Source organism: Typopeltis vanoorti, chromosome 12 (assembly GCF_054136105.1).
Source record: "Typopeltis vanoorti isolate ZY-2024b chromosome 12, IOZ_Tvanoo_1.0, whole genome shotgun sequence".
Taxonomy (NCBI): domain Eukaryota; kingdom Metazoa; phylum Arthropoda; class Arachnida; order Uropygi; family Thelyphonidae; genus Typopeltis; species Typopeltis vanoorti.
Window position 1 is genome coordinate 35,335,135 of NC_143560.1, and position 15,256 is coordinate 35,350,390.

General features: G+C 39.2%; 1 protein-coding gene across 1 annotated transcript in view; it reads right to left on the reverse strand.

Moving 5' to 3' along the window:
- LOC150100687 (uncharacterized) overlaps positions 1-15,256 on the reverse strand; it is a 185,840-nt gene that overhangs the window by 109,606 nt on the left and 60,978 nt on the right. The window lies entirely within an intron of this gene.

A 15,256-nucleotide genomic window follows, 5' to 3' on the forward strand; every position in this document is an offset into this window, starting at 1 on the left:
CTTAGAGAACCAAACATGGAACTATTTTCAACCAGAGGTCGGATAACCAAAATGGAGGTGTCACACCAAGCGATGAAAATCATCTGCTACGTAAACATGTTCGCAAACATCATGACCACGATGAGATTTGAACCCGCATGTTGGTTGGAAAGCGAAGACATCCGTCGAAGACGTTCATTTTGAAAATGTTTTCAACTAAAAGGAACCCAACAAGTCTCGTACGGACGCCAAGGATTTTTCCCTTATATATATTTCTTAAATCTCTTCCAGTACCCCAATTTCGATAGTTATGATTTAAAAAAAAAAAAATCAATTATTAGTAGCGGTGTCTAAACACAACCACTCTACAAAGCGGGAAAAACACTAACAAAGATAACATAATCAGTCGTGATGGAAACCACTATGCACCCTACAAGAGTCTAAATACAATAATAAAATTAAAAAAAAAGGACAAACGGTCACCGTTTTGACGTGTGGTCACGTGTCCATCAAACGTTCTATCCACTCTCCGTTTGCTAACCATTAAAATAATTGAACAAGAAACAAACACCACTGCAGCTGAAAATGTGACATTCGAAATACCATTTGTAACTATAGTCACGAGAAAGCATGCAACAATAGGCATGCAACCTCGCGAGCTACAGCACGTAACGTGCCTGTGGCATTGTTGCAAGGAGAGAAATCTATACGCAGTTTCTCACTGGAAAATATAACAGAACAGTGTGAGCTATGTTTTAATCAGTAGCTGCGTCTAAGACAAGTTGAACAAGCGGTAATTTTGCATCATCTATTTCTTTCCTGGATGTATCATTACGCTGATCGTTACATGCTTCAGTCATTAGCGAGGTGAACCACTAGAGACAAGATTATTCTACAAACTGCTCCACAATATACGAGAAATGGAAGTTACGGGAGAGAATAAAGGGGTGGTGAAAAAGATAACATTTTGACTCCTTTAACATTAATGAGCGATGAATTTCTTTCAAAAACGATCTACTTATGAATGTGTCATGTTTTTAAGTGAACTCCCTTTTTTCCCGAATCTTAAAACCACACCCGAATGTTATGCAGATCAATTTAGGACATCTTTTTAGTTCACTTTCATTTATATAATTTAAGTTTAATTATAGATTTAGTAGTTCGACTCATTGTAATTACAGTTTTTTTTTTTTTTTTTTTACTGAGCACTGAGTTAGTGGTGTCAAAAATCCACTTAGTCAATTTCTGACGCTTTCAAAACAATACAATGGCATATCATAAGTGGAAGATGAAAAGCAGTACTAACAAGAAATCTCCGCTGTTATAAATGACGAACTAAAAGTATGTTGGTGTGTGTATGGGGGGGGGGGGAGGAGCGACTGAATTGATTTGCACTGTGAAACAGTTGCACGCAAGAAAAAAAAAAAAAAAACAGTGGGAAATAAAAGCAGCTGGAGATCCACTTGTCAAGTATCTATAGGCACTGTTAGTTTCTACCAGTGGCGGTTAGCGTCTGACGTCACAATTAGTAGCGATATATATAAAAAAAAAAAAAAAAAATGAATAAAAAATTGACAAGCTGATCGGCTACTAGGCAAAGTGAGTCTGCCTCGGAACTCTGACATCTTGTATTCAAGTAGCGCCCTCTGTGTGGCAAAATGGCAGTAATTACAAGAAGATTGGGTGAGAAATTACACGTTCAGTCAATATCAACCTTGACAAGCGTCAAAGGTGCGGCATCTACTCTGTTGCCGTGAATGACGTGTGTTATCATTTCCGTAGGGGGAGGAGGAGGGGGGGAAGCTAGCGTACAGCACTTAGTTACGTATCGAAACGTCACTTGGAAGGAGGAGATGAAGAATAGGGGAAAACGTCATGACAGTGTTGGGGGATCTTTATTAAGTAGATCTTTGTTTTAACAACGCTATCTGATAGAAGACAATGTGCAGCTCCTCCCTGTTATCGCCAAAGGAGAAAACCTGTTCGATGATGACCGCCCACTCATCATTCTTGACGGCTGCGTCAGTTTAAAGGCTAACATGCAGCAGCCGTAATCTCCGATTGCAAACATTCTGAAGATGAGGAGTTTTGTGCAACCAAAAAAAAGGAATTGGACTGAAATTTGCAAGGAGAGGAGATCGTAAATAACCTTAACTTTTTTATACGTAGTGTACATGGACAATTCTAACCTTCTTCACTGATATCATCAACAGCAAAAAACACAGAAACAACGATATGATAAATGAAATTATATTTCATTTTAAATGCGTATTTTTCACATTTAGAATCTTAAATTATTAAATGTTAATAATTAAAAAAATAAATAAATACAAATTCTGATTCATTTCAGTTTACATTCCAATAAACTAAGAAAAAAACATTAATAACAAATCAAAAGAAAACGACTGAAATTCACATTCCGATTAAAACACAAAAAAAATACCATTTCTCCACTAGAGGGTGCTGAAGTTCTCTCTTTACATAAATCATCTTTAATCGCAGGCGTTATCAGAAGTCGTTAACACTGCAAGAAGGCGGGGGCGCTGCCGACAACTAGAAAAATCACCCGTCCGTCAGCCTGAAGGCAACATCTCATTTAACATACCACTAGATCAAGACACACACACACACACACACACACACACATTGCAGTTTTCGGGCCGACGAGTCGACCGACCGATATCTAATCAATGCAGTGAAAGGCACTAATTAAAGAACAGTTAAGAAAGCCATCGAGTTAAGAAAACGTCACTTAAAAGAAAATGTAAACTTCAAGTGTCTTGTAAGGATCACCATAGCGTCGGCACGCAAGCGGGAAAGACATTAATGGGTTCGCCTTTCGTGCTCGGTCGGCGAGTTTGGTGTGAGAGCCGTTATTACATCAAGGAGGCCAAGCTTAGAACGAACGTCCTTAGGCACACAGGAATTAAATTTTGGGGGAAAGAGGGGGGGGGTGGTCCACTAGCAGATGGTGTATTTATCTGAAAGGGCAATCTCGAATGATGGGCCAGATTTATAAACGGCTCTTGCGTCTCATTAATCGGGAGGAACATCAAAACCCCCTCCAAAGTGTGCTCATAGCAACAAGCGAAATGTTTGGCAACAAGAGTGATGCAGTTGGATGGAAAGTTTTATGACTTTCCCACGGTATTTCACTTCCGATCCAATATGATACTCTTCTTCCTTTGCTATTTCTTTCTTTTTGTTCTTTTACTTTCTTCTTCTATTTATTTTTCTGTCATTTTCTTTTTCTTCTTTATATTATTGCTTCCTCCTTGTTTCTCCTTTCTCCTTCTTTTTGTTTCTCATTCTCCTTTCTCCCTCTTCTTGCTTCTCTTTTCTCCTTCTTCTTGCTTCTCCTTTCTCCTTCTTCTTGCTTCTCATTCTCCTTCCTTCTTCTTGCTTCTCCTTTCTCCCTCTTCTTGCTTTTCCTTCTTGTTTCGCCTCTCAACTTCTTTTTGCTTCTCCTTTCTCCTTCTTCTTGTTTCTCATTCTCCTTCCTTCTTCTTGCTTCTCCTTTCTCCTACTTTTTGTTTTTCATTCTCCTTTCTCCCTCTTCTTGGTTCTCCTTCCTTCTTTTTGTTTCTCCTTCTCCTCTTTCTTCTCCTTTCTCCTTCCTTTCGCTTGCTCATTTCTACTCTCTTCCACCTTCTCTCTCTCTCTCTCTCTCTCTCTCTGTGTTCTTCGGATTGTTTTTCTATTTTGTTCTCCTTCCTTCCTTCCTCTTACTTTTTGTTCTTCATAATTTTTCTTCTCTTTCTTCTTGTTCTTTTGCATCTTGTTTTCCTCTTTCTTCTCCCCTTTTCTTTCATGCCTCTTTTCTTCTTCTTCTTCTCCTGCTTGCTGTTTCCTCCGTTTGCTCTTTTTCTTTCTGAGTATTTTTCTCTTCTTCCTCCCTTTCTTCTTTAAGTCTTCTGTTTGTTTTTTACTTTCGGCTTTTTATTCTTATTTGTATTTTATTTTATTGTGTTTAATTTGCTTTGAGACTTTTATCTTTCTTATTCTTCGCTGAGTCCTCTTTTCTTCTTCTACTGCTGCTTTCTGGAGTTCGTATCCAAGCCAACGGACTTTAAAACCGCACGTTTCCCAATCTATAATTTCAACCTCCTAACACGAAATTTCACGTTCAACTAAACGGCTCATCATCATCCAGGAAGCCATTTTTACGTCAAGTAAAATGGCTTCCTGAAACCCGAATTTATGTTATTATAGGACGTTTATACGTATGTACGAAGTCTGCTTCTCTGTCCGTGCTTTTGTTCTCTTGTTGTTTGCCTCTGAAAAAGAATATAACCCCCCACCTCCACTCAAGACTAGTTAACTCAAGCACCTAATTGAAAACTTCCTTATAAACAGTCCTCGCGTCCTGGAAGACATTCCAACTTCAGGTCTTTTCAGCCAATTGGAATGGTCATCGACTGTGCTAGCAAATGCCAAAGTTCTGCGTACCTTTGGGTATTCTTTCTACTAAACTAATTGACTTTTCCACTGATCATCTTTTCGATTATAAAATGGCAAAGAAGGAAGGTGCTTCCTTGTTTTCACATATGCAAAGATCACTCACGAACCTCGTCAACCACCGATCATTACAACTGCATGCATTGACCGAAAATATTTGTGCGTGAACCCCATCATCCTCGACAGTAGAGACAACGTTGGATCGTAGTGTGGTGGTAAAACCCATTAAACCAATATTAAGACTTCGAATTGTAATGATGGTGTTTGAGTGTTCCTCCTCCAAACTCCTTCGACTTAGTGAAAATCTAAACATCACGCCAAAGTGATTTCATTTTAATTCACCCCATTAACGATTGACGATACGAACAAAGAAGGACCCCTAAGTGGCACAAAGTCGTGACGCAACGATGGGATAACACCGCTGTTGTGAGGTGACCGAAAGGGGTGCTCGGCGTATTTGCAATGATCATAAGAAGATGCAGATAATTCGCAGGAAAGATAAAAGTAAAGGACGACAACAGTCACCGGTGGAACAAGTGAGAGGGGGGGGGTGTTTGGGGTGAGGGTGAATGGACGTGATCTTATGTAATCCCATAATGTGCGGAAGTGACCCAACGCGGTCTTGGATTAGTCGATTCCAGTCACGCCCAGTACATCGTTAGCCGACTGGTAATTAATGCTGTGTTTGTAACGGTGATTAATCAGCTCGTGCATCTTATGGCTCTTTCTCTTAGGAACCAGCACACAGTTCTGTCCAGAGGGTGTCACTTGGGGGTGCACGATTCGTTAATTAAGAAATACTGGGAATGTCCGAGCAAGAAGCGCTCTGATTGGTTGGGATGGATCAGCAACAGGTATGACGTCATGGTGCTGTCACCTTCTCGTTTTCTTGGATCTTGGTGTCTTTTCCACATTTCTTGTCATGTGTCATCCTTCCTTCTGTATTTTTGTTGGGGAGTTTTCTCTTTCGTTTCTTTCTTCATTTTTTTTTGTTTGATTATCTATTTACTTCATTTTTTCTTTATTTTTTTTATAATTTATATGGAATATAACAGCGAAGAAAGCAAATAATATGGAATAAAAAGTATTCTTACGTAGAGAGAGAGAGAGAATAAGAAGAAAGACAGAAAGAAAGAAAGAGCGGAAATCGAGACGAAGAAGATGAAAATAAATATCCATGATCATGCCCAAAGAAAAAGAGTGAAAGAAAAATACAGATGAGTACTTCCTGTCGGTACGAGGAAAAACAGAAAGAAACAAGTAAGAAGAAGAAGAGAACGGGAGGAAGAGAGAGAGAAAATCAACAAGAGAGAGAGAGAGAGAGAGAGAGAGAGAGAGAGAGAGAGATAAAAAAGGAAGGAAGAAACAAAGAGAGAAGCCGATACAGATAGAGAGAAAGTAAAAGCAGTAAAGAGGAGAGATAAAGCGAGTAAAAGGAATAGACAGAACAGAGAAATCGAAAAAGAATAGACAGAAAGAGAGAGAGAGAGAGAGAGAGAAAAGACAGCAAAACTGAGATGAACACCAGAAAATAGATAGAAAGAGACACTAACAACAATAAAGAAGAAACAGGAAGACAGAGATTCGATCCACGTACTGATAAGCAGAAAGTACGAATGAAGAAATTTCTTCCCGAAAAAAATTGATCGAAAAGAAAAACCAGTTTGACGGATTTTCTTTCCTGTTCGCCACTGGGATTCATGACGGGGATTCCGATGCTCAGAAGTCCCCCTGCTGACGATCCCTCGAACATCATTCTCGCTGCTGCATGGCGATGTTCGGAACTAAACGTCGATCAGTCATTCACACACACACACACACACACACACACACACACACACACACACACACACACACACACACACACACACACACGTGGTTTCTTGTAAGCGAAGAGAGGAGGGGGGGAAAGGAACACCACGTACCGAAAATGGCCGCGGACGAGGAAAGTGAGCCCTCGTAGGCCGACAAGAGGGCTCCACGTTGTGGTTCATTATGGACCTGACGTGTATTGATGATGCGCCGAAAGTCCGACCTAAGAACAGCGACGGAAAACAAATGAATTCTTAATACTTGGCGTTCGGGTTGGCATTAAACACGTCAGAAACCCAGGGAGAAGTAGCCGTCAAGGGGGGCTCCGTTCACAATGGGGAGTCAAAGAAAAATTAATGACGCATCGAGAAAGCTAGCCGCAAGTTCACGGGAACGTTTAAGCATTGAGCTAACAGGAAAACGAGCGGCCACCAAATGCCGTCATCTCGAATACACACAAACGCACTCGGTAGCGTCCTCCTGTGAAATACAGTCTCGAGCAACGTTTTTCCGTACTTCCTTGAAGGGATTATGAATTGCCCATCTCGTGCCAGAGAAGAATACCAAACCAGAGGGGGGGAAGTCGCAGTCGAGTGCCCTTTCCTTGGAACCACGGATCGAATTGGTATGCCGAGGTTGTGTCTTTATTTTCCGCTCATCAGTGCCCGAGCACACCTCGACGGTTGTTAATTACACGTTACTATTAAGGGGGAATCCGAGTCTCTCGTGGGTTTTCGCTTGTTCATTGTCTTTTCCTCATATCCTGTAACTTGTGCACCGTCGTGATATGCCGGGAATACACAATCAGATGATATCAAGATATCCCTCCCATTAGCTGGTAAGGGACTGTGACTGGACGAAGCTTGAAATTCCGTGCGTATCACACACACACACACATGGTTAACTCGTCTTCTATGTGTGTGTGTGTTTACTATTTCGTATTTGAGCATGGATATAGGTCGACCTCCCCTATGTGGGTCAAGTATGATTTCAAGGTTAATTTCTTTGACATATTTTGTGTAGAGAAACAGAGCATGCGTTTTCCCATCTTGTTGATAACAAAAGAGTGAAGAAACTACTGGAAAGAAAGATGATACGAAGAATATCAACAAGGAGTCTATCATCTTTTGAGTTTATATTACACAACTAAAGTTTAAGAAACAATCACGCTGATTGGTTAAAAAAAAATCGCTTGACTATTTGAGGAAATGTGAAATTTTTTGTTCCTACACTCCCTCAAAAGAGGCAAACATTAAATACACTTATAGAACACACTCAACATCCTGATTCGATGGTTTGATGCAATACTAGAACAATTACAAAACGTTACAAATTTACAAGGTTATTTATACTGTTTCGTAGGCCATTATGATATCGTCAGGGTGCAAAGGAAATTAAAATACAGTTGGAGTTAATATCTGACGCGTTTATCTATCGATTGACAGCATATTTAAGTGCCTTTCCCAGCTATAACTCATAAACAACTAATCTCAATATAGTGTCAACTTTTAATTTAAAAAAAAAATGCTACTATCATAGCGCATGACCCCCCAAAAAAGGCTCTATCTGACTTCTGAACTCTCCATTTAACCACAGTTGACCAAATTCAATTATAAGAATCCTTGGTGGCGTAGTCGGAATAGAACAACCTTCCCTTGGGTTGGAAGAAATTGGAACATTCAAACTATAAAGAATTATATAGTTTCTCAAAATCCCCAAACGATTTTTTTTTTTTTACAGAAAACTGTATCTAAAATTGCATAAGTAGTCCATGTTTACTCTTAATCTCAAGAGATTAAGCTTCACCGTGAGCCCATAAGAAAATAACTATTATTTTCTATGAATAAATAAACAAAATCGTTCATTACGTCTACTGCGAATGTGACGTCACGATCCTGTGTTTCCATAGCAACAATAGTTTCTCTTAACAATAGAGTAATCAGCGCACGTATCCGAACGTCATAATCCATTATGTTTATTTATTTTTATGTAGTTATTCACTACTGCAATTTTGTCATCTGTATTTAAATAAACTAATATATTACGTTGGTAGTGCTAATGGATAGAATAAGTCGCGAGTGTCAACTCCATTGAGTTTCCTTTTCATTTATGTAGAATGCATTCAATAATTTTCCCCCCAAATACTGTTGTATAATACGAGTAAGTGCAGTTACATATTCTACCGTCAGATGGCGCAAGCTCATCCGAACGAAAGTAGTGAACATAAAAAAAATAATTAAAAATAAAATAAGAACATATAGGTGTCGCAAAATATTTATATACAGTATCACTTATCAGACAAAAGAAGTAAAACGAAGTAAGATATCGTTTATCTTTATTTTATTTTATTTTATTTTATTACAATGCCGCACAGATCGAGTCATAAAATTCATAAACTCCCTTTCTTTCAAATTTAAAGCCCGATCCCTAACAGCAAAGTAGAAACAACGTAACCACAATTCCAACCCTGAACTTCCTGACGAGTTCTAGCCGTTCGAAATGACCTTGTGCATCCCCAACTATAAACTGAACAATAGACAACCACGCTAAAACAAAACAAAAGGGCTAATATCTCCATTAGATTTGTAGTCAGCAGTATGGATGTCCACAACGGTTACAACGACCTTCGACTCATACTTCCCCCCCCCCGCTTTGTCTTTATCGTCTCTTTCTCTATATCTTTCTAAAAACAGTGGTAAAGAACAATGGTAAGACCGGGCGAAGAGGGGATGGGTGGGAAAGAAGGATGAAATATACTTGTTCTTACGTCAATTAGATGCGCAGTCACATAGAAAGCAGGGAGCTACACCTGCACCTCTGTTAAGGAAAGGCGAACTACCATTACACATGATATATAAGTTACATCGGAGGCAGTTCGTAGACAGAGTTGTTGGGTAGCAAGAGATTTACTGGCCTTTTTCATGAGTCTAGGATCCGGGCCTTTTATATCGCTAAAAAATTCCTTGGAATGTTTAGGGTTAACGATGCGACTCAGGCACGTAAATGACCACGCCGCTCACGGCTTCGGAACACACGTACGAGAATGCTAACAATACCAGGGGCAACGATGAACGATTACAAATTGATTTGCTATTTATGAAACGGTCTTTTATTGACAATATCTTGTTTACTGACTTAAACGAAGCATCTTTTAAACTTGGGAAACACTATATGAATGTATGAAGGCAAAAGACAATCATAAATATGCTTTTGCTGAAGTTCTTCACGTTGTATAGCAGACCATCTACATTACCACGTCAATGGTATACAAAAAAAGTATTTATTTTTCTTGAATATAATTCTTAAATTTCCACTTCACATTCTTTTTCTGATTTAAAATCGATTGTTTCTTTGCTGGTAACCGTGCGCATAAATTTAATGCATCTGGGAACAACTTCCGTATGTATATTTCAACTCGTTCATGCACGCATGCTCCACCCAACACGTGCTTACATGTGCAATGAACAACAAAAGAAAACTGGAGAGTATACAATAAATACAGAATAACGTCATCCACTGCATGCTTTCAAGCTCTAACAATAGTGGTGTTTTTTTTTTTTTTTTTTTTTTGTGACTTGCATACAAAGTTCTCCTTAGTAAGAAATAAAATAATAACAATCAGAATATAAAATTATTAACGACAACGCATCATCAAAAGTAAACACCGAACTCGTATATGTAATGTTATATAAGATTTTTATTTTTTTATTTCCTTGGATTAGATCTATGTTTTCCTTTAAAGTTTTTAACTTAAAAATATTTAAAACTCTTCAACTCTGTTATATATAATGCTATCATGTTTCTTTTTTTTTTAACATCACCGAACTTGTTTTGCTATAGTATGAAAGATAGAGGCGGATATGACGTCATATATGGCTTAATCAAAAGGTTTATATAAAATAATTTATCTATTTATTAAGAAATAATAATGCATCTTATATTTTACTTTTAAAATTTAATTTAAACTTTTTAATACAGAAAATATTCTATAAAATTTTAAAATTACAGTACACACCTTTAAGAATTTTATATTAAAATATTACAATTAACAACATTTATATGTAATTTTATTTCTGGTTTAATTCTAGTCATGAATTGAGTCATTGTGTTGTTAGTTAGTGCATCGTTTTGCAATTTTGAATCGCGTTCTGCATTTTGTGAAATATCAAAGCAAGACTTTGTTTAGATGCAATTTATTTGCTGTCACTTTCTTTAGCCTACGCTTGGTATTGCTGGCAGTCCTTTGCGGCTGCGGGATATTCTACAAAAATTTCTGCTGGCAGGTCTTTTAGACCTGCGGGATTTTATTAACGCTCATATGCAGTTAAAACGATATGAGCGTACCTGACCTAGACGTATTTACTGATTTGCTCGATAAAGAGCCAGCTCTTGGACTTATTGATAAACTCCAAAAGAAGTTCAAGCTGATATGGCCTACTAGCATGATTGACCCCGACATCATTATCGAGTCACTCGATAAAAAGCTAGCACTCACTTTTATTAAAAAACTTCTCAAAAAGTTTGAACGGGATTGGCCCAGCTATTTAAACTTGTATTCCTCACCTGAAGTCGACGTTGAGGAAAATGAAAACTCTCCTCAAAAAGAGGAAAAACTCAATCTAGTTGTCTCTACTTCTGATCAAGGAGAAATCCACGCTCGTAAGAAGCGAAAAACTTTCGCTACTCAGCCAACAATTGATGTTGGTATGGACGAGGATGTTCCCATTACAGATCCCTCTGCCTCCCCCAATGAAAAGGTGCCACCGATTATCCTAAGGGAAAAGCAGAGATGGACAATACTTAGAACCATCATGGCTAGCTTACAAATAAGTTATACATCTACCCAAAATGTAGACGAAGGTATAAGAATTCAGCCCACCACGGTGCTGATTATAGAAATCTTACAAAGGAACTGGACGCAAGAAGAACTCAATATCACACATTTTCACTTGATCCGAAAAAAATCTGAAAGTAGTCCTACGAGGAGTCTCCGAGGATATTGACACGGATGAAATAGTTACTGACCTTAACTTACAGGAACTACCTCCCATAAAGGGCACTAGAATGTTTAGATCAAATAAGACACCTATGCCTTTGGTCTTGGTTGAGATTCACAACATTTACAAAGACATCTATAATAATTTAAAATCAATCTGTGGACTCAAAATCACCCCAGAACCATAGAGAAAGAAAGCATCTTCTGGGCAGTGCCACCAATGCCAAAAATTTGGCCATGCCCAGAAGCTATGCAAAGCTCAGTTCAAATGCCTAAAATGTGGCGAGAATCACCCCACAAACACCTGCGCCAAGCCAAATTCCCCCCCCGCTAAGTGCGGTAATTGTGGGGGTTCTCACCCTACTAATGATAGAGGGTGTATACATCACCCCAAAAACAGAGGGAATGATCCAAATCATCAATCTACCTCGTCATCTATTGCGAGAGTTCCTGAAGCTCAGGCTCCTCAGTCCTCCAAGAGTGAGATTACGACAACAGGTGCTCGCCCATCATTAACTGAGCCCCTTAAGAAAACGAATCTTCAACATCAAGAGAGAACATATGCTGATGTGGCCCGCTCCAAACAGATAGTACAATCCCAGAACCTGAATAATCCACATTCAAATCTATCAGCTATTATCACCTCTTCTCTTGCAAACATGCTGCAGGATTTCAGCAACTCAAATCCATCCTTAATTGTCACAAAAAGATTCTTACAGCAAACCGAATCCATATTGTCAGCACTCTCTGATGCATAGGAAAAAAATCGCCCCAACCTCTCTTAGGATTATCGGTTGGAATGCCAACGGTATCAAAAATAAACTGTTAGAAATCCAGGAATTCAATAATAGATTTAACCCAGATATATTGCTAATTAATGAAACTCACCTGAGGCCTGCTGACAACCTAAAAATCAGAGGATATCAGATTTACAGAAACAACAGACCTGGGTATAGAGGTGGAGGTACAGCTACCCTTATCAAAAACTATATCAATCATCATTCAATAACCAACCCTACTACCACCAACCTCGAAATCACAGGAATTAATATCCTCACAAGCTCAATTGGAAACCTTAATTTTTTTCCTGCATACAACCCTCCACTAAAGACATTATTGACTTCAGATCTGGATGCCATCCTTGGAGTAAAAGGACCGGTCATCATTGCTGGAGACCTCAATGCAAAACATCCTGCTTGGAACAGTAAATCTATCAATAAAAATGATCACATCCTTTCCAGCTACACCGGATCAAACTATGCTGTTGTGGCTGGACCTACCGAACCAACTCATCTCAGTGCGTCTGGCACTGCTGACATACTGGATATAGCCATCCTGCGAGACATTAAACTACAGTACAGCCTTATATCACTAAACGAGCTGTCATCGGATCACAACCCAATTCTACTGCAATTGGGAGAACAAGAATGCCTGTCTCCTCCCTCTCATTCAGGCATATCGTGGGAGAGATTGTCTAAAGCACTTAGGGATCAAATTGGACCCGTCCCTCACATATGCACAACAGAAGATGTGGAATCTGCAGTGACTAGCCTCACCCAACAGATTAAGTCCGCTATAATGGTTGCAACCTTCCAGAAACCTGTTCCCAAGCCTGATCGTTTGCCTGAGGACATTATGGGCCTGATCAGAGAGAAGAGCAGAGCTAGGAAGAGATTTCATAACACTCGCGCGCCTCAGGATAAGACAGTGCTAAATAGATTGAATGGAGCAGTAAGAGATGCACCTAAAACACATAAAAACCAAGTTTGGGATAAAAAGTTAGCCTCTATCACACCTATTGATCACTCTGTCTGGGGGCTATTGACTGGGGGGGGGGTTATATTTGAGAAACATCAAATATAAAAACAGATCCCCCCTATAATCTCAAACCAGGGCCTAGTCCACAGAGATGCAGATAAGGTAGAAGCCATACTAAAAAATCTTGAGGATCAGTGCAAACCTTCTTATAACAACTTAGATTTCAATCATCTGTACAAAATCCACAGACAGGTCAGGCATGCACTAAACCTCCCGGATACCAGCGCTGACCATATTACACCCGCATCACCTGTTGAATTATATGATATTATTAAAAAACTTAAGAACAATAAAGCTTATGGACCAGACGGTATCTCAAACAGGGTGATCAAGCTGCTGCCTCGAAAAGCTGTAGTGCACCAGACCAGTATAATAAATGCAATCTTAAGACTTCATTATTTTCCTTCCACCTGGAAACTGGCTGATGTGATTCCTATACATAAGCCAGACAAAGACCCACACTTACCGCAGAATTATCGTCCAATCAGTCTCATCTCCAATCTGGGTAAGGTTGCAGAGAAGGTCATCCTCTCACGACTCCAAACCTCAGTAAATCACCTAAACATCCTCCCTAAAGAACAGTTTGGTTTTCGACAACACCATAGTACTACCCATCAAATCCACAGAATTGTCGAATATATCACCACCAGCTACTACTGGCGCCAGTGCACAGGAGCTGTATTCCTAGACCTATCCAAAGCATTTGACAAAATCTGGCATTTTGGACTCCTGCACAAACTTCTCTCAGCCGGTATCTCACTAAAAATGGTTCATTTAATCCATTCATATCTTCAGAATAGATCAATGCAAGTAAAAATCAACGGCTCTACATCCTCCCAGCGCCACATCTTTGCTGGAGTGCCGCAGGGATCTCTACTGGCTCCATTGCTGTTTTCTGTATACATGTCAGACATCCCACACAATCCGATGAATTCCATTTTGACCCAGTACGATACGGCAATACTAGCCAGATCTCTCAGACCCCACTTCGTTACCAGAAAGCTTCAAGAAAACCTTCTAAAGCTGGAGGGTTGGTTCTCCAAGTGGAGATTGGAAGTCAACCCCCTGAAAAGCTCAGCGGTTCTCTTCTCAAAAAGGCCAATGTCTCCTGCAGGAGATGTATTACTATTCAATACTAAAATTCCCTGGCAGACAGAAACAAATTACCTGGGTGTAATTCTCGACAAAAAGCTATCTTTCAACGAACACATCAAATCTGCGTGCATAAAGGCATCTAAAGCCATAGCTCAGATCTATCCGCTAATTAATAGAAATAGCAAGCTCGGCAACAGAATCAAATTGCAACTATACCAGATGACGATTCGTCCTATTATCACCTATGTCTCTCCGGCCTGGAGCCACACCTCTAATGCTAACATTATCAAAATACAGCGAGTGCAGAACAAGTGCTTGAGAATGATTCTGAACGCCCCGTGGTATGTTTGAAACAGCCAACTCCACAGAGACACAAATATTCCTTATATTTTCTCTTTTCTACAATCCTTAGCAACCAAGTTTTTCCTAAAGACGTCCACACATCCCAACAATTTGGTTCAGCAAGCTGCAGCATACGATCCAACGGACATATTCAAATATAGAAGACCAAAAGCTATATTAGCCTCCTATAACGATGCATAATCTCCATACCCATTCAGGGCGAGCAAACTGCTCGTAAATTTTACCCTCACTGTAACCACAACAGATACCGGGTAATATGAAAAGCATCCTGCTTCACCCCTAAAGACATAAATGTCAATTGTCAATTTTATTGCACATTATTCGTATGTGCAATGATGGTTGTTAAATCCATAAATTCTTCAGTGATATTTTGTCTTCATTTCAAGTTAAAAACCAACAATTTAAGCCAGTGTTTCCCAACGTGGGGCATACGCCCCGCAGGGGGGCAATTTGAATATTTTTTGGGGGGGGATCTGAGATTGAAAATGACTAAATTAGTACCTCAAATAAAAACTCTTTGCAGAAGACATCAAGCTCAAGGATCGCATTGACTTTTATTTTATTTTCCCGAGTTCAGTTCGATTTATGTTTAATAATATACAAAGTGTAATATAAAATTTATATTCATTGAAGAAAGTCAAATTAAAAACAGTTTTACCTTTTTTATTTGAAGTATCTATTTATATTATACTTTTTCAGAACTTGGCTGACTATTATGCTAGAGGAGGGGGGGGG